This window comes from Alexandromys fortis, unplaced genomic scaffold (genome assembly GCF_014885135.2).
Source record: "Alexandromys fortis isolate MF-2015 unplaced genomic scaffold, M_Fortis_MF-2015_v1.1 scaffold_13, whole genome shotgun sequence".
NCBI lineage: Eukaryota > Metazoa > Chordata > Mammalia > Rodentia > Cricetidae > Alexandromys > Alexandromys fortis.
Window position 1 is genome coordinate 8,501,569 of NW_026067908.1, and position 24,234 is coordinate 8,525,802.

The 24,234-nt window shown below is 44.1% G+C and overlaps 1 protein-coding gene across 1 annotated transcript in view; it reads right to left on the minus strand.

Annotated features, from left to right (window-relative positions):
* The window catches only part of Dab1 (DAB adaptor protein 1), a 1,044,113-nt gene that overhangs the window by 760,145 nt on the left and 259,734 nt on the right, over positions 1–24,234 (minus strand). Inside the window, exon 2 of the mRNA XM_050136299.1 lies at positions 10,616–10,775. The gene's annotated coding sequence lies outside the window, so the exon portion shown is untranslated. The remainder of the gene's footprint in view (positions 1–10,615; positions 10,776–24,234) is intronic.

Consider the following 24,234-nt stretch of genomic DNA (forward strand, 5'->3'; position numbering starts at 1 on the left):
ATTTATCTATATCTTAGCTTAGCTTCTTTAAAAAAGTAAAATTTGCAAGACCACCACAGTAACATTCTTGAACCAGAGTATGAGTACTAGACTTGCCATTCAGCAGTGAGAACCCCAGGGCACATTCCTAAACTCTCCAGTCTCTGTTTCCTCATCTACACAACAACACAAAAATAGTGCCTTTCTTACTAGGGCATTGTAAAGAAGTAATGAGCTCACCACAGTACCTGGAGCACAGCTCTCCACATGGGGTTTGTTACCACCTGTGCTATTGCTGAGCCCTGATGTCATCAGCAGACTGAATACTCTAGAGGCCTATTTCATATAAATGATGGTTTCCCCATATTATATGTGAGCAATCTACATGAGTATCATTGACAGCTTTTCTTTGGCACAGATGAAGAACAGAAAGCTTGGGTGTCAGTTCTGAGGAGATGACAGAGAAAGACTAAACAAAGGCAGACGAGGAAAAGGCATTCACAGAATGGCAGGACTCAGGGGCAATTGTTGCAAGGTATTAATGAGCAGGGAGATCTGGGAAAACCTCAGCAACGCTTTCTGAGTGAGACCAAGAGGAGTAGCTGGGGACGGCCACAAAGAGCGACGGTAAAGGAGGGTTGACAAGTCCCAGCAGGCCTGGCCCAAATGCAACACAGAGCAAGCCAGAAGAAAGCAGTGTGTCTTGTTCCGCTCCTCTGTGAGGCTTTCAATCAGCACTAGCTTCCTGGCAGGGTGAGACAGGGCTCCAAACGGTACAGGTTATTCAGAAGTCACCAGAGAGAAATAGATGAGGAAAACCTTGAAGAATGAGCACCATCTCTGATGGGATGCAGTTACCATAGAGACCACTCTCGATGTTAGCCAGGAAGGGCAGCCCTGTCCTCCGAGTAGTTAACAAGCTATTGACCAAACATGAAGATACCAGCAGGTGAGTGGAATGCAGCCGCTACATCATAGCAGACTGTGCTAAGATCAAACAGAGGAGCAAGCAGTCATAAATCAAACAGCCACTGCAGACATTGAGTCAAGTCCAGGAGAGCACAACAAAATTCCAACCTGCTATGCCCAGCACAAGGAGGATGTCCCAGAGGCAGGGGCTCAGCAGAGAGATGCTCATGTTTGCCCAGACTTGCTTAGGACTTAAAAGACAAAGCAGAACAGCACCACTTGCAGGCATCCAGACAGTGAGAGAGGATGTGAAAAAGGTTAGTTGAGAATATTATACAAAGGCCGTAGAAGAGCAAACACAACATATTGCCCAAGACTCAGTCCAGCTGAAGACACAGCAGGGGGATCCAAGCTTCCAGAATCAAGTACTGTTGATGATGGGTGGTGAAACAGAATTCCAACCACGTCTTTCTGAGGCCAGGCCTTTAGGTCCTCTACCGGGCTGCCCTTCCAGGTAAATGTTCAAAGATATGAGCACTAGTTTCCTATTTTACTTCCCGTCTCTGTTCCAACCACAAGAAGCAATCACGGCTGAGCCATACTGGTCCCTGCAGCCCTAGGACCTTGAACTGTGCCTTCTAGATACACGCCTATTTGCATAATTGCTGGATTAGCACCCAAGATTCTTCCAGATGCTCTGGGACAGTTGGCCTTACTTCCTGCCTCCTCTTATGCCCTGGGCTATATTTAAAATACCAGATCTTCTTGTCTCACACATTAGGCTTCCTCAATCTAAAATGCCCTTAACATTATTTCCTGCTTAACCAATCCCTATGGTACTTCAAAACCCAACTGAAGGGCCCTATCATTCACTCATCTAGTCATTCATTCATTCATTCATTCATTCATTCATTCATGCATTCATTCAGCAAGAGCTAGTATCTGTCAAGTGCCCAGAACATTCTTTGTGAGTCTTTCCTTAGTACTTTCTCATCCCCTCCACCCCTCACTACTATGAGGCACCTGCTCCGAGCAGGACTGTATGTTGAGGTGTCTGTCAAGCTCATTAGAGTCTAGATTCCTTGAGGGCATATTGGGTCTTACTCATATTCTAGCTTCTTTTCTAGAATTAAGCACATAGCAGCTGCTCGATAAATATTTATTAAAGAATGAATAAAAGAATACATGGATGAATTGCATTTCAAATTCTATTCAGCTTACTGGATTCTGAAGAGAAGTCTCCAAGCCATCAAGTGGGCTCGGGACGAACCGTTCTCGTGTGCATTACTTAATAAAAAGAGCTCTGGGTCAATTGAAAAATTTAAAGTCAATATGAAATTGATCCTCATCAGCACTTTCTCCTCCAAATATATAGACAAAGGGGCATTTCTGAAACATATGTATTAGTGTTGCATTTTCTGCTCCACAGGCTCAGCGATCGTTGTCACCTCTGAGTCCAGTTCTCATTAATTTATGGGGCATCCAGCATAATCAGCAATAGGATTCTTGGCAGCAGAAATTGGAGACTAGGCTAGGATTCGAGTGAGTTCTAAGTTGCAAATGAGCTATTTCCTTGCATATTTTCTCTTAGAAGTTACTGAGCACAATTTTAATGATGCCGAAGGCCTGTAGGCAGGATGTTCAAGGACCCTCAAAGATTTTCAGCCAACCCGACCCCTTCCTCTGTGCAGGAGAAAGAATGCAGACAACCCAAATCGCACACGGATAGCACTCTCTCCATCCAGTTGAGCAGCTGTATAAATATAGATATGTCCAGGAGGAAAAAAAAATAGGAAAATAGAATTCATTGCTGAAAGAAGCATGATGCCAAGATAATCCCTGGGTGTAAGAGCCTGGTGCCCAATACTCCAAATGTGTGCTCCTTATTCGTGCACTGCTGTGTGCTCTGTGGTGAGTGGGACAGACAGAATTAGGACAATGAGTCTGCATGCCATGCTTGTCTTTCATCTTGATTTACAGCACTGGGAAGAGCCACAGCTCAAGAACTCCTGAACTACCCATGCCCAATGCTAACCCAGAATTGTTTTGCTTCCGAATATCTCTCTTAAAACCTTTAGGCAAGGACACATCTGCTGTCTCAGAGTTGGCACACAGCAGGGGGTAGAGTGGACTTGGGCTGCCCCTCTGAAATTGAAAGCTTACAGGAAAGGAGATAGGGAGGGGTCCCAGGAGTAACTCTTTTCACTACAGGTGGGAGTTCCAGGCACAGTCTCCAGCAAATAAAACTCCAGGTGGACTCTGGGGAAAGGAAGGGCAGGGGATGAGGGAAAAATCCTGCAGAAGACGGAAAGAACTGAAATAAGAAAGGGGCTTTTATCTCAGAGGGCACCCCTCTGAGTTTAGTTACAGGTTCTCAGATGGCTATGTATGGTACTTATACATACATATATATATATATGTATGGTACTTATACATACATATATATATACACACACACAAATACAAATATATATGTACATAGAAATTCATCTACACAAAAGCGTGGGAATCACAGATTTGAGGATATTATCATATTTAGTGCAACTCTAGCCATATACCCAAAAGGTATCATTTCTACTTTTACAAGGGACATTCAAAGCAGTGATGTTATATAGCAAAAGTCCCACAATCAGTAGACAGAAATTCAAGATTTGAACCTACTGCCACTTTCTTGAGTTTTTAAATCAGTGACCTGTTCAATAATTTTTACTTTTGAGACAGTCTCAGGTATCCCAGGCTAGCGTACTCTTGCTAAGTAGCTGAGGGTCTCCTTGAACTTCGAACCCGCCTTCCAAATGCTGGCATTATAGGCATGTGCCACTCAGCCAGTAATTGTCCTAACTATGAAAAGCAATTAAAGTTGAGACTTGTGCTCTCCAGCCCAGATAAGAAAAGTGTTATGTGCATCATATTCTGTGTAACCTTTGACCTCCATAGTGTCCTCTGATCTCAAGCTTCCTGTTTCCCCTTCTCTCTCATACAATTGCAGGACATTACTTGATCACATCCTGAGATTCTTGGAATGATAAGTCTCTCAATGAATCAGGCATCCAAAGCCATTCTTCCTACTTTGTTAAAGTTTCTTTTTAATTATCTTGCTTTTTGGCATTGTATGTGTGTATCGTACGCTTGGGTGTGTATGCATGTTGACAGACATGTTAATGGTTCCATCCATTATATATTGAAACAACGTCTCTTGCTGAAACGGGAACTCGGTGCATTGATTCATCTGACAAACCAGCTTTGTGCCAGGGATTTCAGGCAGACTATCGTATCCACTCAACTCTATGTGAAATTTGGGGATCTGAACTCTGATCCTCATTCCTGGAAGGTAAACCGTTTACCTGGTGAGCCACCACACTCACCCTTGCTCTTCTCTTCATATTTATGAAAGATAAACAAGTTTAGAAGAAAACATACATGGAGGACAATAGAAAGGTATTCTTTTCCCACTTTGGGGAAAATTCTGTTGGGTGTTAATGCTGTTTTTAGCCTTCATTAGGGGTCTGTGATGTCACACCTAAGCATATGTTTGCAAGGAAAAGATTGTGCTGAGGTTCTCGTTCCTCCCGTCTGTCCATATGTCGTTAACCACATTAAAGAGCCTTTGGAAAGTAGTTGTATCTAATTACTACCTACGTAAAGGGGGAAACACTGAAACCATTTTCTCGTTTGTGAAAGTTTGCTTCTTGCTCACTTTCAAACTCCCGAGAAACTTTATGGAAATGAATGTGTTGGCTCACAAATCTTTGCTCTATCTATTTTGAGGATGCAATACTAGAAGAGGGATCCTGGGGTGGAAAGTTATATTGCCACTGAAAACTCCTCCGGACACTTTATGGTGGCTAAATGCTCGGCAGAGCTTCCTTCCCACCCCAGAATATCATACTTTCTGATGGGGCCCTTTGACATGCTAGGAAGGTTTGTGTATATTTTAATAAGAATCAGTTAAGGGACCATGCTGAGACAAGAGAGTATCTTTGTCACCTATTCTCTTGGGCATATAGCTAAACTACATTTGCCGTTCCTTCCCAGTTAAGTGGGTTCTATGGCTGACCTCCCACCAACGGAACATACAGTTAGACAGAAAGCATACCATTTTCAGTAAGAACCCCTCCAAACCCATCAAGTGGCATTTTCCTCTCCCTGTCCTCTTCTTCAAGACTTCAGGAACGTGAGAAGATGATGGTAACAGAAGAAAGGCCGGAATACAACCCAGTTCTCCAAATGGGTGCACCGAGTGGAACAATACCCTGCAGTTGTACTAAGACTAAAAATGGGGAGAGTTGTTGATTAAGGAAGCCAACTTTACACTTTCTAACTACTGCAAAGAGTTTCTGATTCACTCAAAGTCCTCAAGCCCAGGAGCCTCGGCTGATGTTTTTAGCTTCTTGCCCTCCGCTGGCCAGCATGACTTTTGAGAGAACTGTGCCCAGGTGAGTGTCCATCATGAAAGGCTATGTGCGGGAGTAAGCTGGCATGTGCTGAGAGAATCAATGGGACCCTCAAGAACTCTGAATGCCAACTTGCAGCACTTAAGATGCATTCCCCGTCTGAAGAAGACCATGCCCTAGGTCTCTGCCTCTTAGTGCATGCGAGAGCTTTCTCCTACAACAAGCCCATGTCATAGAACACATGCACACAGGAAAACGCCAGTGCCTGTGCAAGTCCTCCAGAGCAGGCTGCAGCTCACAGGAACACGGAGAATTCACTTGTCTTCCCTTGTGGATGCTATTTACAGGGTGCAGTATATGAGCTGGGTAAATATCTTGTCCATCCAAAGAATTCCAGAAGAGGACCCATTGTCTTCCTGGTAGCCTAGAAGGAGAAAGCCATTCTTGCGCCTCTCATCCTTTACTCTGTCCATAGATTTGATAACTACAGAGAGGACTACATATACCTAAGGTAAGGTTGCAACAGCAAATCTTCTAGAATTATCCTTGGGCCTTTCCTCCAGTTGTTAGCTCATGTCAAACTGGTGGCATGAAGTAGAGGAGACAGAAGTCACATCCTGGCTGTCCAGGGGTCTAATCATGTATATATCTCACTATGGTGGCAGTCTATATACAGTTATATAACCAATTTTAATTTTATTGAAACAACAAACCTGAGCTTCCATAAGAGCCCCCTGCCCATGGGGCCATCACTTGTCATTGTGCCATGCAGTTCTTCCGTTCCCCCATTTTAATATTACTTTTTGAATATTTTCCAATGATTAAAATCCTCATTTCCTTTCTGGATACCAACCTGTGCATTTCCTACAAAAACTTCCCTAGCTTTACATCACCCATCCCATCAGAAGGAAGAAATTCTTCTTTCCATCACAGGATGCTGTATGGATTTGGTTACACCACTGTTGGTGTTGGTACCTCAGCTGTCAAATCTGAAATCTGGAGGCACAGGTCTCTGAAGTCTTTTTAAGCTTCCAAACTTTCTTTTACTTGCCAGTAAAGCTGAACATGATTATGTATGCACACTCATAAAATAACACATAACTCTTTTATGTTTTTTAAATGAAAAGTGTTTATAAAAATTTCCAAATCAAAACATCAAAATTTCAATCCCGCATATTTTGATAACTGATAAAGCACTCTAGAAATTGTACACTCCTCGCCAATAAAATTCCAACTCTTTCATTTTTTATAGTTCTCAGGCATATAACAAATGGTTTTAAAATATTAGTGGAGGAGGGGAGAGATGACTCAGTGGGTACAGAGATTGTCACACAAGCATTAAGACCAGACTTTGAACTCTAGACCCTACATAAAATCTGGGCACAAGGACAACATTTGTAAAACCAGGTACTCATGCAGCAAGATGGGAGGAGAAGGCAAGAGAATCCAAGATTCATCAGCCTGGCATGCCAACAGACAGCAACAGAGATATACTGTCCCCAAACAAGCTAGATGATGAGGATGCATATCCAAGGGCGACTTCTGGCCACCACCAGTTTGTCATGAGCATCTATATTCATACACATGAATGTATTCCCCATATAATGTGAATACATAATGTGATTATATATATACATACACATTATATAGGGAATACATTCATGTGCATGAATATAGATGGACGTGACATACATACATCTATAGAATATCAGTGAAAATGTTCTCGAATAAGAGGAACAGAGTTAGAGCATCAATGTAGTTGCTTTAGCTGTATATCCTAGACCTTTGGGTCTCAGTTTCTCCATTTGTCAAATGGCCGTAGTGCTAATATCACTTCACAGGGTGATTGAGTAGTTTTCATTAGACTACTTTCTACGTAACAAAATACAAGTCTGTTGTATTAGTACGAGTGAATCTCTGCTCTAAGAACTATTTACACCACTATTAGATTAAGCATCACAGAGTCTCAGAATCATGTCCAGCTAGCTATACTGCCTCTCTGTCTGTAAAATGATGACGAATCTTTAAAAGCCCTCAGACGTCTCAGCCCTAACTGCCTTTGACGACACTTGAGTGGTGTGCTAGCTAGTTCTCTGTGATCTTGACACTAGCTAAAATCGTCTTTCTGAGAAGAGCAAGCCGAGATTGAAAAATTCCCTCATTAGACTGGCATGTGGGCAAGCCTGTGGGGTGTTTTCTGCATTGAGGATTGGGAAGGGAGAACCCAGCTCACTGCAAGCGGTGCCACTCCTGGGTTTGGTGGCCGTGGGTGGTGTAAGACAGTAAGCTGGGCAAGCCATGTAAAGCAGGCTACTCAGCAGCCCTCCTGTGTGGTCTATTCTTCTAGGTCCTGCCTCCAGATTCTTGCTTTGAATTCTTGCCCTGACTTCCCCAGGTGATGGACTAGGAGCTGTAAACTGAAATTGAAATTGGCTCCTCCCTTCCTCTTCAAGAGTGTTTATGGTCATGGAGTTTTATCACAGCAACAGGAATCCCAATGAAGACAAGTGGCCACCTTTCTAGACTAAGCACATACTGTGCACATAGAACGAAAGAATTAGACCGGCACAGGGTCAAATCCCAGGTTTGTAAATGGACATTTATGGGAGCTTGAGAAAATTGCTTCCCTCTTGGGACCTTGATATCTTTATCTATAAATCAGTTCGATAATGCCAGGACAAAAGGGTGTTTGAAAATAAAACTGTAACAATGCCCTCAGGCATGCAGATACAATACCTCACACATAGCAAGCACTCGGCAGGAATTATTGTCTTGTTCATTCCTCCTCTTTTTCTCTGGAGCACCCGAATGCTCAGATTCCAGCATAAACCTTAGTGTAAACACATGTGGGGTGGATGGGTTGCTCCTAGCCAGATAATGCCAGAGAATGGCTGGAACTGAAGTCTCCATTGCAGCATCGCAACAGGGTCCTGCATGAGCCTCTCACCCACTGCGCTCACCGCCACACGATTTCACCATGAGTGCTTAATTTTTTTATATATATAAAAGAAGATTATTCTCAATGATGTATGTGATAAATATGCAGGCTTTAAACCTTTTAGAAATATTAAAGATTCTACTGCTCAGTGTTTGACAGACTTGATTAATCCCTTCCACACAGAAATAGTCAGGAGGATAGCCGCCGTTGGGTTTGAAAGCTCCAAGAGTGTTCTTTGATAAAGGCAAAGAGAAGGTAAAGGGCTTTTTAAAAAGAGTGAGCGATTCTCCTGCCACACAGAACAGACAAAGAACTCGAAGCCCCAGAATGCTGCGCAGTGTGGCAGTGAGCTGGAAGTCGGGGCGGGGGCGGGGTGCAGCAGAGCCATGTTTTAAACCTTTCTCCTTCACAGGAGTTTGCCAATGAAAGGCACATGGCCAGCTTGACCATGGGATGAGAATCTAAGAGGTTTCTTCTCCGCTGGGTTCCGAGGGGATGTGGTGGGAAAGGGTGAGGGGGGCAGGGGCAGCCAGGGCAACCCAGACTTCAGAGAGAAATGAAATGGAAAGTCCACTGCCTCCTCCCTGCACTTCCTGTCAACAGGGCTATACCTGCATGTATCTCTCCAGTCTTCAGGTTAAAAAAATAATGCTCGACTTTACTGTTTTCAGTTTATTTTTCTTATCATAACTATTAGCACGTATTAATTGCACAACTGTATAGGATTCACTGTGATTTTCCAAAAAAAAAATGTGTCATACATCTATCCCAGCTGTCTACCCTTCTCCCACCGCCCTCCCTTCCCAGCATGCTTTTTGATCCCTACTGGTCTGCTTTCTACTTTCAGACCAGGGCATTTCCCCTCTACTTTATTAAGCACCGCTAAAAAAAAATAAAAATACATTTTGACCACTTTTTCTCTGTTAGCCACTGCCTAGCTTTTGTATATAATACGTATCTATGACTTGGAGAGTTGTGTTTAATGAATACAACTCTCTGAACAAGATAAATAAATGAATTGGATTTCATAAATACAATCCTCTAAAGACGCAGGTAGTGCCGGCACTCCTATTTATGGGCGATGCTTTAAAAATTGGCTGCCTCTCTCCAGGCTAGGCTAGAAGAGAAATTATTTCAAAGGTAAAACAACCGTACGTCCAAGTCCAGCTCAAACCGCACGCAGCAAATAGTATGTGTTCTCCCTCACTCATAGATCAGCTGGGAATGGCTTCCAGCTCGGCTTTGTTGCCTAGGGAAGGTGGCTTGTCAACTTCCTAGTAGGTACCTTTGATGAAGAATTGTGGGGAACCATGGAGGACAAAGGAGAGTACCCCAAATTCAGCATTTTGTTCCTTGGCAATGTTGGCCAAAGCTTTGAGAATGAGCGGCACACCCCCAAGCTAAGTGCTCAAGGATGATGAAGAAGAAGAGCCAGGAAGGACGGGCTCCAGTCTGCTACAGTTTCATCTGTGACTATCCACCGTGATGCCAGGCACATGCGGCCTCTTTCAATCTGCCACCTCCACCAGCCTCACTGTACCCCCACCTGCTCTGAGCTTTTCCTTGACACCCAGGTCAGCCTGCGACCCCAGCCCCTGTTCTATTTTTATGAGAGCATTTCCCCCAACAGGAAACACCAACATATCTGCCATGAGATATTATGGGGGCAAAGGTGTAATTCAATTACGTGACTTAATCAATTCAAATGGCTAATGTACAAGAATCTCAGGATGTCATCCAGCTTTCAACTGAGGGGGAATAATTGTTCCATAATTTCTTAATTCTCCCACAAGACAGCTTAAATTAAAGGATGTCAATTTGCAAAGCCAGGCTGCATTGTATTCTTAAATTGGGCCTGAAATAGCCCCGCGAAGCAGGGTAATAAAGCCAAGGGCGCTGCCCAGAGTGCCTGGTGCTATGTGAAATTGTTTAATACGGTCAGACCTTTTAATCTTCATATCTACTGATGCAGAAAGCCACGTATTTCTGTCCCTTATGATAAGAAACATTACTTTTTAAATTCCTTGGCGAGGACTACAGATCTTAGGCAGCCAAGATAGTAGGACTTTCTATTTCTATTCCTGTGAACATTTCTTTTTCCCCTCAAATTGGTTTTATTCTAATCCATTTAGTTCCCAGTCTAAGTGGGAAATGAGTAACCTGAATGGAACCACATGCGAGGACAAAGGCACGCACCTTGTGGTTCTTGGTCCCCGCTGCCTACTACCTTAGTCCATAGTCAGCGATTAAACAAATGAAGGTCCTGATGTGTTCCCTCTGGAGCCGACAGCGAGCTCCAGAAAGGGGGAGAACAGAGAGACATAAAATCAGAGAGTCCCAGGGGCTAAGGGGTGATTTGAAATATTTTTATGAAAGAACCAAGTATTGGACTCACAAGTATCCTAACAACTGGTCCAGTCAGTGTGTCCAGGCTGCTCAGGGGCGATGCTAGGGGAGGTGAGTCCCCAGGATCTGGATGGAAGGGAATTCAGTGAAGCTCTTCTGAGACTGCCAGGCCCACAAGTCAGGAATCATGGAGAAGAGGCAGGGAGCAGCTGCAATGAAAGAAGCCCACGTCAGTTTGGAGAGCAGACTACAGGAGAAGAGAGGACCAGGGTTGAGTTGAGAGGGTCCCAACAATGGGGCTTGTATCAAATGGTTGGGGAGGGAGGAGGCCTGAGGTCCAAAGTATGTATGGGAGGCTGAGCCTTAGCAAAGGACTGGGCTGTGTTGGAAAACACACAGAACCTCAAATGTTCCTCAAAGTCTGTTTCAATATTTTAGACTGGATGATACACACACAAACCCAAACCCCTAAAGCTACACATCATACCTTCTTCACCTCCATGAGTCCATCTGTGGGAGTAAATACATTGGAAGCAAAGGTTGAAGGAGGTGTATATTTGGGGAGGGGAGAGAGGACTCTTCAGTAAAGAGTGCGAATGCTCTTGCAGAAGACCTGGGTTTGGTCTCCAGCACCGAGATGGGGGCCCCACAACCACATCCAACTCCATATCCATGGCATCCAGTACCCTCTTCCAAACTCTGTGGGTGCCTACCCTCACGTACACATGTATAAATAACAGTAATTTAAGAATAACAGTAAATCATAATTTAAATGTATGTTTTAAATCTTGACAGATGTTGCCAAATGAACATCTGCAGTGGCTATAATTGTGTGCTCTCTTCAGCACTGGGCTACGCTAATGACAACCAGATCCGAACTCCGTTTGTGGAAAGACAGGAGATAGAAACCGCAATTATGACAATACTTATGCTGCTAGTTCACGAGTGATAGGAGTGTTTTAAGTGCAGGTTGCAGTCATTACATGTATTAACTTATTTGTTAATTAATAGTAAGCCACTGGTAGGGTTACTATGGTTATTACACAGATAGAGAGACAGAAGCAAACATAACTAATGTGTTTGTGACCACAGCTTTTAAGGGAAGAGTGAAGGTTCCAGCCCGAGTACCCGAGGTCCTTATTCAAAGTCAAGTGTCTCAACTCTCAGCTCTTACTCCAGGTGATGGTGTATTTTTGATGATGTGTGCTCTAACAGGTACACATGGAGAGGAAACCAGGGGAGGGGGATGTATAAAAAGTCAAACAAAAAGTTAGTTCTTGCCATCTTGATGAAAGAAAATTTTGAAATATTAGGATAAGTGGAATGATATCCAAAGCCCAAAGAAGAACATGTCAACACATTAACACATTTTTCTCACTTTTTTTCTTCATATTTCATCCGAAAAAAGATTCTATAAATATTGACAATAAATTTCAAAGATGAAATCAAAAAATGAAAGGGTGGTGTAACCCAAAAAGCATGGTTCTAGTTTCCAGCCCATGGTCCTACCATTCTTTAGCTTGCTGACCTTATGAAAGTTGCCTAAGTTCTCTGAACCTCGTTATGTAATGAAAAAGTGACCTGAGAACCTCGGGAAAGTTTTTGACAACTTAATATGAATAGTGCCTTCCATTCAGCCGGCATCATGATGTGTAAAGAGCTCCTGTCTCTTCACTTCGTCTCATTTGTTCTTTTATAGATATCCCACTTCGATCAAATTGGTCTATTTGCTTTTATTAAACATGATGGAATCCTTCAGTCAGCTTGCATTTCCACATCCTGATCCTTTTGCTGTAGTAATCATTTTGTTTCCCCAAATCTTCTTCCTTTGGATTCTTCCCTGAAGCCATTAAAGTCTACACCAACTGCCACTAACTCTACAGGATTCCTTAGCCATTGATCTCAGATGTACACTCTTCTATCTCTGAGTTCCCTAGTGCCTCTGGATGCTACCACTATTCAAAGGTTAATCTCCACAATGCCAGCAGTTAGCATAAGCTTACCTGTGTACCAGGCACTGTTCTCAATACTGCATGTACTTTGTATCTCTCCCGATCTTTTCCACAAACTGTATGTGCTGTTGTTGTGTCTAGGCATAAGCATACAACCGTCTTAGTTGTGTCAGGAGCCGTTTCCTCCTAGGATTATTACAGGAACCATCACCCTGAGGAGTCTGCAGAGAACCCTACACTCCCAATTGTGTTAGGAATTGTTCTATTGACAGAGCCTACCCCACACCCAAATTGGCTGTTAATGGAGAGCTATCTGTTAGCGGAACCCGCCCCACATTCCAAACTATCTAGAGAACTAGGTGTGTCAACTCCTAGTTGTGACTTCCTGGCCTATGTGACCTGACCGAACGTAACCTACTGGCCTATGTGACCAACGTGAACCACGCGACAAGAGTCCAGGCCGTGAACCACGCGACAAGAGTCCAGGCCCCTGTGACCCCCCCCCCAATTCCTTACCCTATATAAACTGTAAACCTGTCTCTAATAAATGGAGGCTTCGACAAATTTGCCTAGCCTTCTTCCTCTTTTCCCCCCATATCTTCCAGGTAGTGCCTCTCCAGGACCCTGGAATAACTGAACTGCCAGGGGGGTTACAAACCCTAGACTAAGTAACCCATCCAAGGCAATCAACATAGTTGCACATCTTATCTGTGTGCCTGGACTGGACTGAAGGCTCTTGAGAGCAGAGACTCTGAGCCTGATGTTTAAAATGGTAGATTTTTCAATGGAGTAAAAGATTTTGAGTTCCCACTGATACCAAGTCCAGTGCCTCTGTGTTTTCATACATTACCCAACTTTGCTTGAGTTTCCATTATAAAAAAGGATGCTCATGATGCCTGCTTCCAAATGACATCAGAAGGCTCAGATTTTATTTTTTATTTTTTTTCCGAGGTTTTCTTATTTATTTATTTATTTATTAAAGATTTCTGTCTCTTCCCCACCGCCGCCTCCCCTTTCCCTCCCCCTCCCTCAATCAAGTCCCCCTCCCTCGTCAGCCCAAAGAGCAATCAGGGTTCCCTGCCCTGTGGGAAGTCCAAGGACCACCCTCCTCCATCCAGGTCTAGTAAGGTGAGCATCCACGAAGCTGCCTAGGCTCCCACAAAACCAATAGGTACAGCAGGATCAAAAACCCATTGCCATTGTTCTTGAGGTCTCAGTAGTCCTCATTGTCCACTATGTTCAGCAAGACCAGTTTTAACCCGGGGTTTTTCAGACCCAGACCAGCTGGCCTTGGTGAGTTCCCGATAGAACATCCCCTTGTCTCAGTGTGTGGGTGCACCCCTCGCGGTCCTGAGTTCCTTGCTCGTGCTCTCTCTCCTTCTGCTCCTGATTTGGACCTTGAGATTTCAGTCCGGTGCTCCAATGTGGGTCTCTGTCTCTGTCTCCTTTCATCGCCTGATGAAGGTTAATATTCAGGAGGATGCCTATATGATTTTCTTTGGGTTTTCCTTCTTATTTAGCTTCTCTAAGAACCCGAATTATAGGCTCAATGTCCTTTATTTATGGCTAGAAACCAAATATGAGTGAGTACATTCCATGTTCCTCTTTTTGGGTCTGGCTTACCTCACTCAGGATGGTGTTTTCTATTTCCATCCATTTGCCTGCAAACTTCAAGAAGTCCTTGTTTTTTACTGCTGAGTAGTACTCTAATATGTATATATTCCATACTTTCTTCATCCATTCTTCAATTGAAGGGCATCTAGGTTGTTTCCAGGTTCTAGCTATTACAAACAATGCTGCTATAAACATAGTAGAGCATATACTTTTGTTGTGTGATAAGGCCTCTCTTGGGTATATTCCCAAGAGTGGTATTGCTGGGTCCAGGGGTAGGTTGATCCCGAATTTCCTGAGAAACCTCCACACTGCTTTCCAGAGTGGTTGCACAAGTTTGCATTCCCACCAGCAATGGATGAGTGTACCCCTTCCTCCACAACCTCTCCAGCAAAGGCTATCATTGGTGTTTTTGATTTTCACCATTCTGACAGGTGTAAGATGGTATCTTAAAGTTGTCTTGATTTGCATTTCCCTGATCACTAAGGAAGTTGAGCATGACCTTAAGTGTCTTTTGGCCATTTGAACTTCTTCTGTTGAGAGATCTCTGTTCAACTCAGTGCCATATTTTATAATTGGGTTGATTAGCCTTTTACGGTCTAGTTTCTTGAGTTCTTTATATATTTTGGAGATCATACCTTTGTCAGTTGCGGGGTTAGTGAAGATCTTCTCCCAGTCAGTGGGTTGCTTTTCTGTCTTAGCAACAGTGTCCTTTGCTTTACAGAAGCTTCTCAGTCTCAGGAGGTCCCATTTATTCAATGAGGCCCTTAGTGTCTGTGCTGCTGGGGTTATACGTAGGAAGTGGTCTCCTGTGCCCACGTGTTGTAGAGTACTTCCCACTTTCTCTTCAATCAGGTTCAGTGTGTTTGGATTGCAAAAAAACCCAGAATAGCCAAAACAATCTTATACAATAAAGAAACGTCTGGAGGCATTACCATCCCTGACTTCAAACTCTATTACAGAGCTACAGTATTGAAAACAGCTTGGTATTGGCATAAAAAACAGAGAAGTCGACCAATGGAATCGAATAGAAGACCCTGACTTTAACCCACAAACCTATGAACACCTGATTTTCAATAAAGGAGCTAAAAGTATACAATGGAAAAAAGAGAGCATCTTCAACAAATTGTGCTGGCAAAACTGGATGTCAATCTGTAGAAGAATGAAAATAGACCCATATCTATCACCATGCACAAAACTCAAGTCCAAGTGGATTAAAGGCTCAGATTTTAGATCAGAGAATCTAAAACAGTGCCAGACTGATGAGGATCTTTGTGAGTGGTCAGCTCACACCACTAGAATTTTTTAAGAAAAGAAAATACAGGCATGGTTGTCTCAGTCATAACATTCTGACTTTGTGGTGGCTGAAAGCGATGTAGATTGAATAGAAGTCACACTTTTTGAAATCTGCTGTTTCCCCGGGTTGACAAGTGTGTGAACGTACTCTCTTCCATGCTGGGTTGTGGCAGTGAACTGTAGGTCCCAGTCAATCACGGGATCAGAAGAACAACCTGCAATCTACATGGCACTGACTATCCAAGGCATTATGTTCTGTAAATGGGTAAGTTGAATGCACTTTCAACTGTGTATGGCTTTGCTGAGATGTAAGCACACAGTAGGTCAAAGTTTCTAACAGCTTTGCCCCTCAGCTTGCGCATGTTAAAGTCTGGACCTGAAATGCCTTCTCCTGCTGTTACCATCTTTCCACCATGACCATGAGGAAGCCAAGGCCTAGGGCTCCAAGATTCAGCCCCAACAGATCCATGCTTGGTGGTCCCTTTTCCAGAGAGCCTTGCCCCCTTGTGCCCTCCATCATCTTTTAATTTTTGCTGTTGCTTTTGTAAGAGGGTCTTACTATGTTACTATATAGCCATGACTGACCTAGAATTCACTATGTAGACCAAGTTGTCCTCAAACTTACAGAGATCTGCCTGTGCCTGCCTCCTGAGAACTGGGAATAGGTGTGCACCACCATACCTGGCGTTATCTTTAATGCTCAATTCTCTTGCACTGATGCCCCATGTGTTATAGTGCCTTGTTTCAATTCTTACTCAACACCACGTTCCCGGAAAAGGGAGACTTGTCTTAATCATCAGTCCCTGATACTTCACACTTAGCACCGACATAAGTGGGTGTCACTAAATGTCTATTAACCGAGTGAGCCAATGAGCTAAAAATAGAAAAGCGAGTGAGCAACGAGGGAAAGCTACCAAATCATAACTTATGACTAGATAATTCTCGGAAAAGTCATTCAATCTGACAATCAAAGCATAGGAAAGAAACTGTACAAAAGTGAAATACTTTATAAAAATAGATGGCTGGGCTCTGCAAGGGACCAGTTGTACTCCCGTCAGCCATATATATCCCCACTTCACGCTGCCAAGATATTGAAGCTTTAGCAATAACGGTTTTGAAATGCTAGATTCACCACCAATTCTTAAACTCGGGACATTGACAGGCACAGTGTTTGGCTGCTCAGAAATACACAGAGCATTATGGAGAGAAAGTAATAATTAACTCAAAAGGAACGGGGCAAGTAAACATTCTATTAAAAAGGGAAAAAATTCCAAATGAATATAATCTCCTTCCATTACATTATAAGCATTAAAATTAATAGTGTTGGTTTCTCTGTGGCTTGGATAGTCATTGTATTTAACAAGCTGAAGTTAACTTCACAGGGAGAAAAAAAAAAAAACAAATTAAATGTACCGGTGTCTCAGGAAACTTCATTTTCTGAGTGAATAGCCAAGTTGATGCGCATCGCCAGAATGTCTGACAATCAGTTTTCCATACTGGTGTGTTCTGAATGGAAAAGGAAACCAACTCTTCATTTAAATTATATTGCAAATCACTTCTTGCCCGCTGAATGGCATTCAGCGGCAGTAGGTGGCTTTCACCATAGGGCCCAAACCAAGGCACGGGATGATTAATGCTAATTTGAAATGTTTTCTTGGGGTGGGGGGGATGGGTCCGTTATCTTGGCGCAGAAGAGGCTGAGGAAATTTTATGGTGGGTGACTGACTCAAAGGCCAACAGCATATTTACCATCAGATAAAAAATGCACATTCACAAACATACCAAGACAAGTCAATTATTCCCCCATTCGCTGCTCCCCGGGTCCTTTGTGGAAAGAAACCTATTTATACTTCCCATCAAATGGATACGCAGAGTCATAGTAAACAAGCCCCCAGCCCCTCTGTTCTCTAGTTTATTTCCCAGGGCACCTTCCATTGTGGAAGCCATTAGTTTGGGTCTTTTTGTTCCCGATTTATCAAGACAGACAATCTGCTAGCTAGGCCGGTTTTCCTTCCAGAGCCCAAACAGTTCAGAGACACACCATGTGGCGGTGTGAAGGGAAAAACCAAACAATGGCATCAGCAACAACAACAAAGCTCTCAGTAGTCCTCCAGCCTGAGGGACTGAGGATCTACAGTGACCATGACATGCACGTGGGCAGCTCTTAAATGCTTATTACTTGTCTTTTACTTTCTGTACAATGTCACCCAACCAGACCATGCAAGAATAAGGAAATGAATCCGAACTAATAGGTGCTCAAATATAATTGAACCCCAGTCATCATACATCACTTCTGGAATCAACGTATTCTTTGCCAAGGAAAGAATCCTCCTTGTGGGTCACAGATATGAGTAGATTCTCGACTTCATTGTGGGCAGCCTGCTCCTGGCAGCCTTCCCCCACACAACTGCTCTCTCTGTACTTGGGCTTTAAAGCAGGGTGTGCTGCTGACGGCATCTGAACTCCCAGGGTCTGCCATAGGTGTCTAGCTCTGTTCTCTTCTCTGGGATGTCGTGGATGTCATCCCTTCCCTTGCTGAGCTCGGATTTCCTACTGTGCAAGGTTGTCATGTGTATTTGGGATAAACCACCCAGCCACAGAATGTCTGTCATAAGCAGACACTCTATCATTGAGAGCTATTATTGCGATGTCCTTAAAATGAAGCCTGTTTCTGCACTTATCAGTGTTTTTCTATCGTGCTGCCCTGATGATCAGCGAGTAAGTGCTTGAGATATTGGTTATCAGTACATCTAATGGGCTAATTTATATATGCAGAAATAGCCCTGCACCGTAAGTACACATTTTCTGTTATGTGTGTTTAAATCAATGGACTTCAATGGCTGAAAGCTCATTTCCATGTGGGGCTTTGACCTTTAAAATTACTGAATGCTGCTCAAGTGACAGGCTCCTTTCTGTACCCGACACTGATTTGCAAAATTAGATGTCCAGAAGGCTAAAACATAATTTTTTGAGAACAAGACAACAGTCTAACAAGCCTGGGAATGTGCCATTAACCCTGAGCGCAGTGGAGTCTTGGTGATTACCAAGGCCCTAGACTTCTGCCTGGGCGGTATGCAAAACAGGTCACACCTTTAGTCAGGATGGCTACAGACTAGCTTCTGTGAGGAGGGCCCAAAGCCCAGGAGCTCCCTGAGCCTGCCTAGCCAGCTGAGTCTGTCCTTGTGCTGGCTGCATACTGATGCTACTGTGGAAGGCTTTACAAAGGACTCTAACCCCTACTTGGGAAGTGACTGTCTCTGAGGGTGGAGCCTGCATAGAGGACATTTCCTCCAAACTCTTGGACTGTCACATGATGGTTTGGGTTGTAGATAAAATTCTAAGAGTAGAAGACTAGATGGATTGGCTGGTGGTCTTTACAAAGCAGTGATTCTCCTCCTAAGGAAGCCGAAAGGTAGAGATGAGTCACCCAGAGAAACAGAGTGAGGGAAAAGAAAAAAAAAAAGATGAGAGCAGGGAGGATGGGATGGGGCTGTGATCAGAGAGAAAGGGCAAGTCATACTCAGGACAAGGATGCTTCGGAAGATCTGGAAGGTTTGAGCCAGAGTTCTCTGGAGGACCTTGCAGATACAGCTTGAGTAGGCCAGCTCCTGGGACAGTGAAACCTAAGAGAACTCATGGTGGTGGAACCTAACAGAACTCACGGCGTGCACACCACCTCCGCAGACTGTGAAAGCTCTGGGGGACGGTGGTGGCTCCTAGGAAGGAGTGTGGGTGAACTGAGGCAGGAGTCACTCCAGTTGCCTGGTCTATGGGCCCACATTTCTCTGACACCCCATCTCAGTACATGTCTCCAGGCCTTTCCATGACTTACTTTTTTTTTTTTTTCTCCCTGAGAAGCTCTTTTCCCCTCTTCCATGGAAACACCATCAAATGTCACCTCCAAATAAGTCATACCTATTTCCCCAGGAAAAATGAACGGCTCCTTTGTTCAGCCAATGTTATTTCTTTCAGACTCTCAGTGGATTCTGCTTGGTTCACCTCATCACATCAAGTTAAATTCAGGCACCTCATGACCAGTCCTAGGTGTCATTCTGTGTTTTTTGTCTTTGATCTTTGCAACAATGCTCAGCATACAGTATGAATGTGGAACTATTTTTCTAAAGAGCCTGTGGCACTGCAGGGGACATCTGGTGCTTCATTCTTCCCAACACCTTTTTTGTGTAATTGGAGGGCTGTCTCACTTGGGACCACAGGCAGGATTGTGGAGGAACTATCAATCACAATGACTTCTGAATGTCTACTGGCTTAGGGGTTGACATGTGTCCTGATTTAGCTTTTGTCAACCTGACTCAAGTCAGCAGGGCATTTTCTTGATTGATGATTGATGCGGGAGGGCCAAGCCCACTGGGGGCTGTGCCATCCCTGGGCAGATGGTCTTGGATGGTGTAAGGAAACAGGCTGAGCAAGCCAGCAAACAGCTTTCCTCCCTAGTCTCTGCTTCAGTTCCTGCCTCCGGGTTCCTGCCTTGCGTTCCTGCCCAGGTTCGGCTTCGTGATGGACTCCAGCTGTAATGTGAAATAAAGCCTTTCCTCCCCAAGTTGCCTAGTGTTTGACCACAGCTATTGAAACAAAACTAAGATATCACGTGACCCAGGAAGTACTAAGAAAAGTTCTTCTATGAATGCTGAAGAGAAGGAACTCTGGTCTTTAAGGATCAAGACCTGTAAGGACTTTACCTTGGAACCACCCACATTAAATACATTTGTTACAAGGATAAAGCAACCACGGCAGGAGTAAACAGGGATAACAGTTAGCCGGCAATGCTAGAAGCAATCGATGATTAGGGAGAATGACTCAGAAAAGTCACCTTAGCACCTGGCTAAAACTTGGCCTGTAGCCAACACTCTAAGACTGCCTAGCTGCACAGGCCAATAAAGCCACGGCTTTGCCTACTTACATTAATCTGACCCCTGCCCCTGTCAATGCAAGCGATCTGGACCAACTCAATCTTATTATCACAAAGATTCTGATAAAATGCCCTTGTCATTTAAAAGATGCATTTGATTGTTCTATTAGGAAGTCAGCGATGCAAAGAGTATATTTGTTTTAAAACAATGCTTTCAAGATTGCTTAATGTGCTCTAAGGGATCTGTAGATAGTGAAATTAGAGATAAATGAAAAAGAAGTACCTGGGGCTCAGCCTTCCCTTTAAGCAAAGGCAACTGTCATTATTCTGTTTTGTAGATTGAGATTTCACGGGCAACTAGTTTTTAAAAGGGCCCCATTGCGTTAAAAAAAAAAAAAGGTCTTAGACTGATGCTTTGGAAGAAAATGGAATTATATTTTAAATAAAAACTTTCTGCACCTAAAAGATGGGCTGAGAACTGCTGTGCAGAACTCGTCATGAGGGATCTGGCGAATTGAGGAGTTTGCGATCGAACCGGCTGCTTGAAAGAGACATTAGACAAAGGCAGGCCAACACGTTTTGTGGAACCTGTATGCCATCTTGTCCACAAACTCTGGGGCAGGCAATAGTCTCAAGTATGTGTTGAATAAGCAAGAAGAAAGTTCTGCTTGGAGAATAAGACACATTTCTTCTCTGAGCAGACTCGGGAAAGCAAACCGTGAGAGACGACAGCCAGAATGGGTCATGAAGAATGGCTTAAGTTCCAAGTCCAGTCACAGTGCACTCTGGTTTCTCCTTCCCCCATGTCTAGTCCTGAGGCCCTGAGTTACTTTCCCATAATACCCTAGCCTGGTTCCTTCCACCTCATTTACCTCTAGGACTCATTTCCCCTGAGGGGACATTTCAGGACTCCTGCCCTCCACTCTAGCTCTTCTCTCTCAGTGCCCCACACAATGGTCACCATGTTGAACTTCTTCCAGTACAATTTGACTGAAACACTTCCCTACTTCTGCAGGCAAACGAGGTTCAGGTCTCACTCCATGACTGGGTGGAGCCATATCCTGCTGTCCCTTCCTGCCTCAAAAGCTACAGGGCCTTAGCTGGGCAGTGGAGGCGCACTCCTTTAATCCCAGCACTGGGAGGCGGAGGCAGGCGGATCTCTGTGAGTTCGAGACCAGCCTGGTCTACAAGAGCTAGTTCCAGGACAGGCTCCAAAACCACAGAGAAACCCTGTCTCGAAAAACCAAAAAAAAAAAAAAAAAAAAAAAAAAAAAAAAAACAAAACCCTACAGGGCCAAGCACAGACCTATCTCATCGCTCTGTGCTTCAAACATGTCTTCTCCCTCCTGTGGCATATGGGGTCAGCCAGGCCTCAGAACAACTATGCTGTACTACGGTTTGGAAAACTTAGCAGAGCAGGATTACTAGGAGATCTTGCTGAGGAACAGTGTCCTGACTGAGTGCCTCTGAGGTAAGAAGAGGTTCTGTAGATTGTTGACCAAGCTCTAAACTGGGGTTTAAGAGGAAGGCATTGGAAAACCCCCTGGGTGCCCATCCCACGCTTGTGCATGGCAATGGGAAAGGTACATCCCATGCCTCTGGCCACAGTCAGTTGATAATGGTTATAATAATTAGTATAATAATTAATAATAATTAATATTATTAATAATAATATATTGTCCTTAAGATGACCCATCCAATCAGCAGAGAGCTTGAAAGTAAATTACTTTTAGGGATCTGAAACCCAGAGAAGTGACTTACTCAGGTCACACAGCAGGTAACAGATAGAGGTTGGCAGGCCATCCCTGAAACCTACATTTTTACCTCTGTACCTCCCAATGATCAGCCACTGATGGCATCTCTTCAGTGCTCCTTAGGATATTCATTTTCCCCCTATCGGAACCTAAATGATACTCTGGGAAGACTAAGTACTTGCTAGTCACTCCTCACTAGCTGATAACTTCCTCAATCATAGGATCCTGCCTGAGGACCAAATTCCAGGTACCTTTGCCAAAAGCTACGTGCTTTATGCTGAAACTACAGACATGTCCCTGGAGCTGAAATTCCAGGCAGTTATGAGCCTCCAGACATGGGTGCTGGGAAACTCCAGGCCATCTCTCCAGCCCATCCAATGAGACTTCTGACCATGACTTCATTTCCATCTTGAGGAATCTAAAATAAAGAGCCTAGCTAGGGATAAACAGCCAGAGACAGGGCAGACAGAGAACTCAGGGAGATGGAATTTAGAGTAGGGCCTGAATCCCTTAGAGAAGGCGTTTGGTTCTGGACTATTGGCACTGTGGCGGTGAAGGAGGGGCCTGCTATTTGATGCAGAGTCGTCAAAGCAGGCCTCTCGTAGGGAGCTCTAGCTCATGTTGAGACCACAGGCCAGCAAAGGATGTTGCAGACAGAGGGATTCTTCACACAGAGATCAAGTTCCTGCTCTCAGAGAAGATGTGATATGTTGAAAAGTAGCGAAGTAGACCTAGGAACTCAGTGTACATAGGACCTGCAGTCCACAGGGTAGCCTGGGGTTCCATGCTGAATGCAATAGAAAGACTAGGACGGCTTAAGCCGAGACCTCATATCTGATGTACAAAAATATCCCTCTGGCTGCCCAACAGCGAAAAATAAAGGATCAGTTATCAGTGGGTAGGGTTCCTATACAACCTAGAATGACAGCCAAGGGCTTGTCTGGTAGGACAGGGAGAGGGGACAGTTTATCAGTTGTGCCAGTCCAAACTTTGCAACCTGGTCAGACAACAGGCCTGCAGAATAGGACTTATGGCACAATGCATGCCAGTGTAACGAATTGCAGAACGCACAGCTAATTGCAGAGTGGGCTGCCATGCAGGCTTCATGCCTCCTCTAAATGTTCACACCAAGGCTTGCTATGTTCTCACCTTCACCAGAAATGCTGAGTGTCGATTCCAAGAAGAAACAGGAGAAACAAAAGTGGCCTTTTGAAAGTAGGGGTTGGGGGAGATAATGATGATCTTTTGTTAAAAAAAAGAAAAAAGTGGTTTTCAAATGCGAGGTCTATGGATGCGTACCAGTACCAAGAGCCCAAATTTGCAGGTGCCAGTGGGCCAGATCCAGTTATCCCATGCATGAGGCGCATCTATTCATCCATCTGCACAGGGACAGACCCCCGATGCTCCCACCATTGCTCTGTCACAGATGGATAGACGAGGAAGCCAGGGATGCACAAATAATTAGCCCAGGGTCACACAGCTGGCTAGCGTTAGAACCTCAGCACAGAAGGCAGGCTGGATATCGAGTGTGGCCATCATCCAAGTATTCCTACCTCAAGAAACTGTGCAAAATAAGAAGTCATCGCTGGTTGAGGAGACCTTGTATTGTGATGTATTCCTAGCATGATTTCCAGCATAGCATGCTATGCCATGTAAGCTGTGTATGCTTCACAGAAGAGGAGCACACAGGGAACTGTGGTATCCACTGCCACTGGAATGCAGCGAGGAAACACAACCACAAAGAAATCATGCTCTGAACCAATGGAGCATGCCAAGTCTCTGCGGGCACATGCGATCATTAACAAACTATAATTTCAAACAGATTTTTACTTAATTTTGGAGTCTACTGAAGAGTACCAAAATTCAACAAATTACCCAAATCTCATTTTTTTTAAATATGAGAAAGAATGCTTCAGAAGGTAGCATTCATAAAACCTTACCTGTTACTGGCCCTGAAACATAGTGTGTGAGTCAGCCCAGTTAAGTAGCAGAAGGTGGGGCCTCTGAGACCTCATTCCCATTAGCAGGCCAAGGTCAGTACCTGTCACAAGCTGTGGGTTAAAACAGGCTAGGTAGGATGTCAACTACCTTGAAATCCCTGCTTCCCAGAGCACTAGCTGTGCGACCTTGGCAGTATCTCTTAACTTTTCTGTGCTTCAGCATCTTCATTGGTAATCCAAGGTAAGAT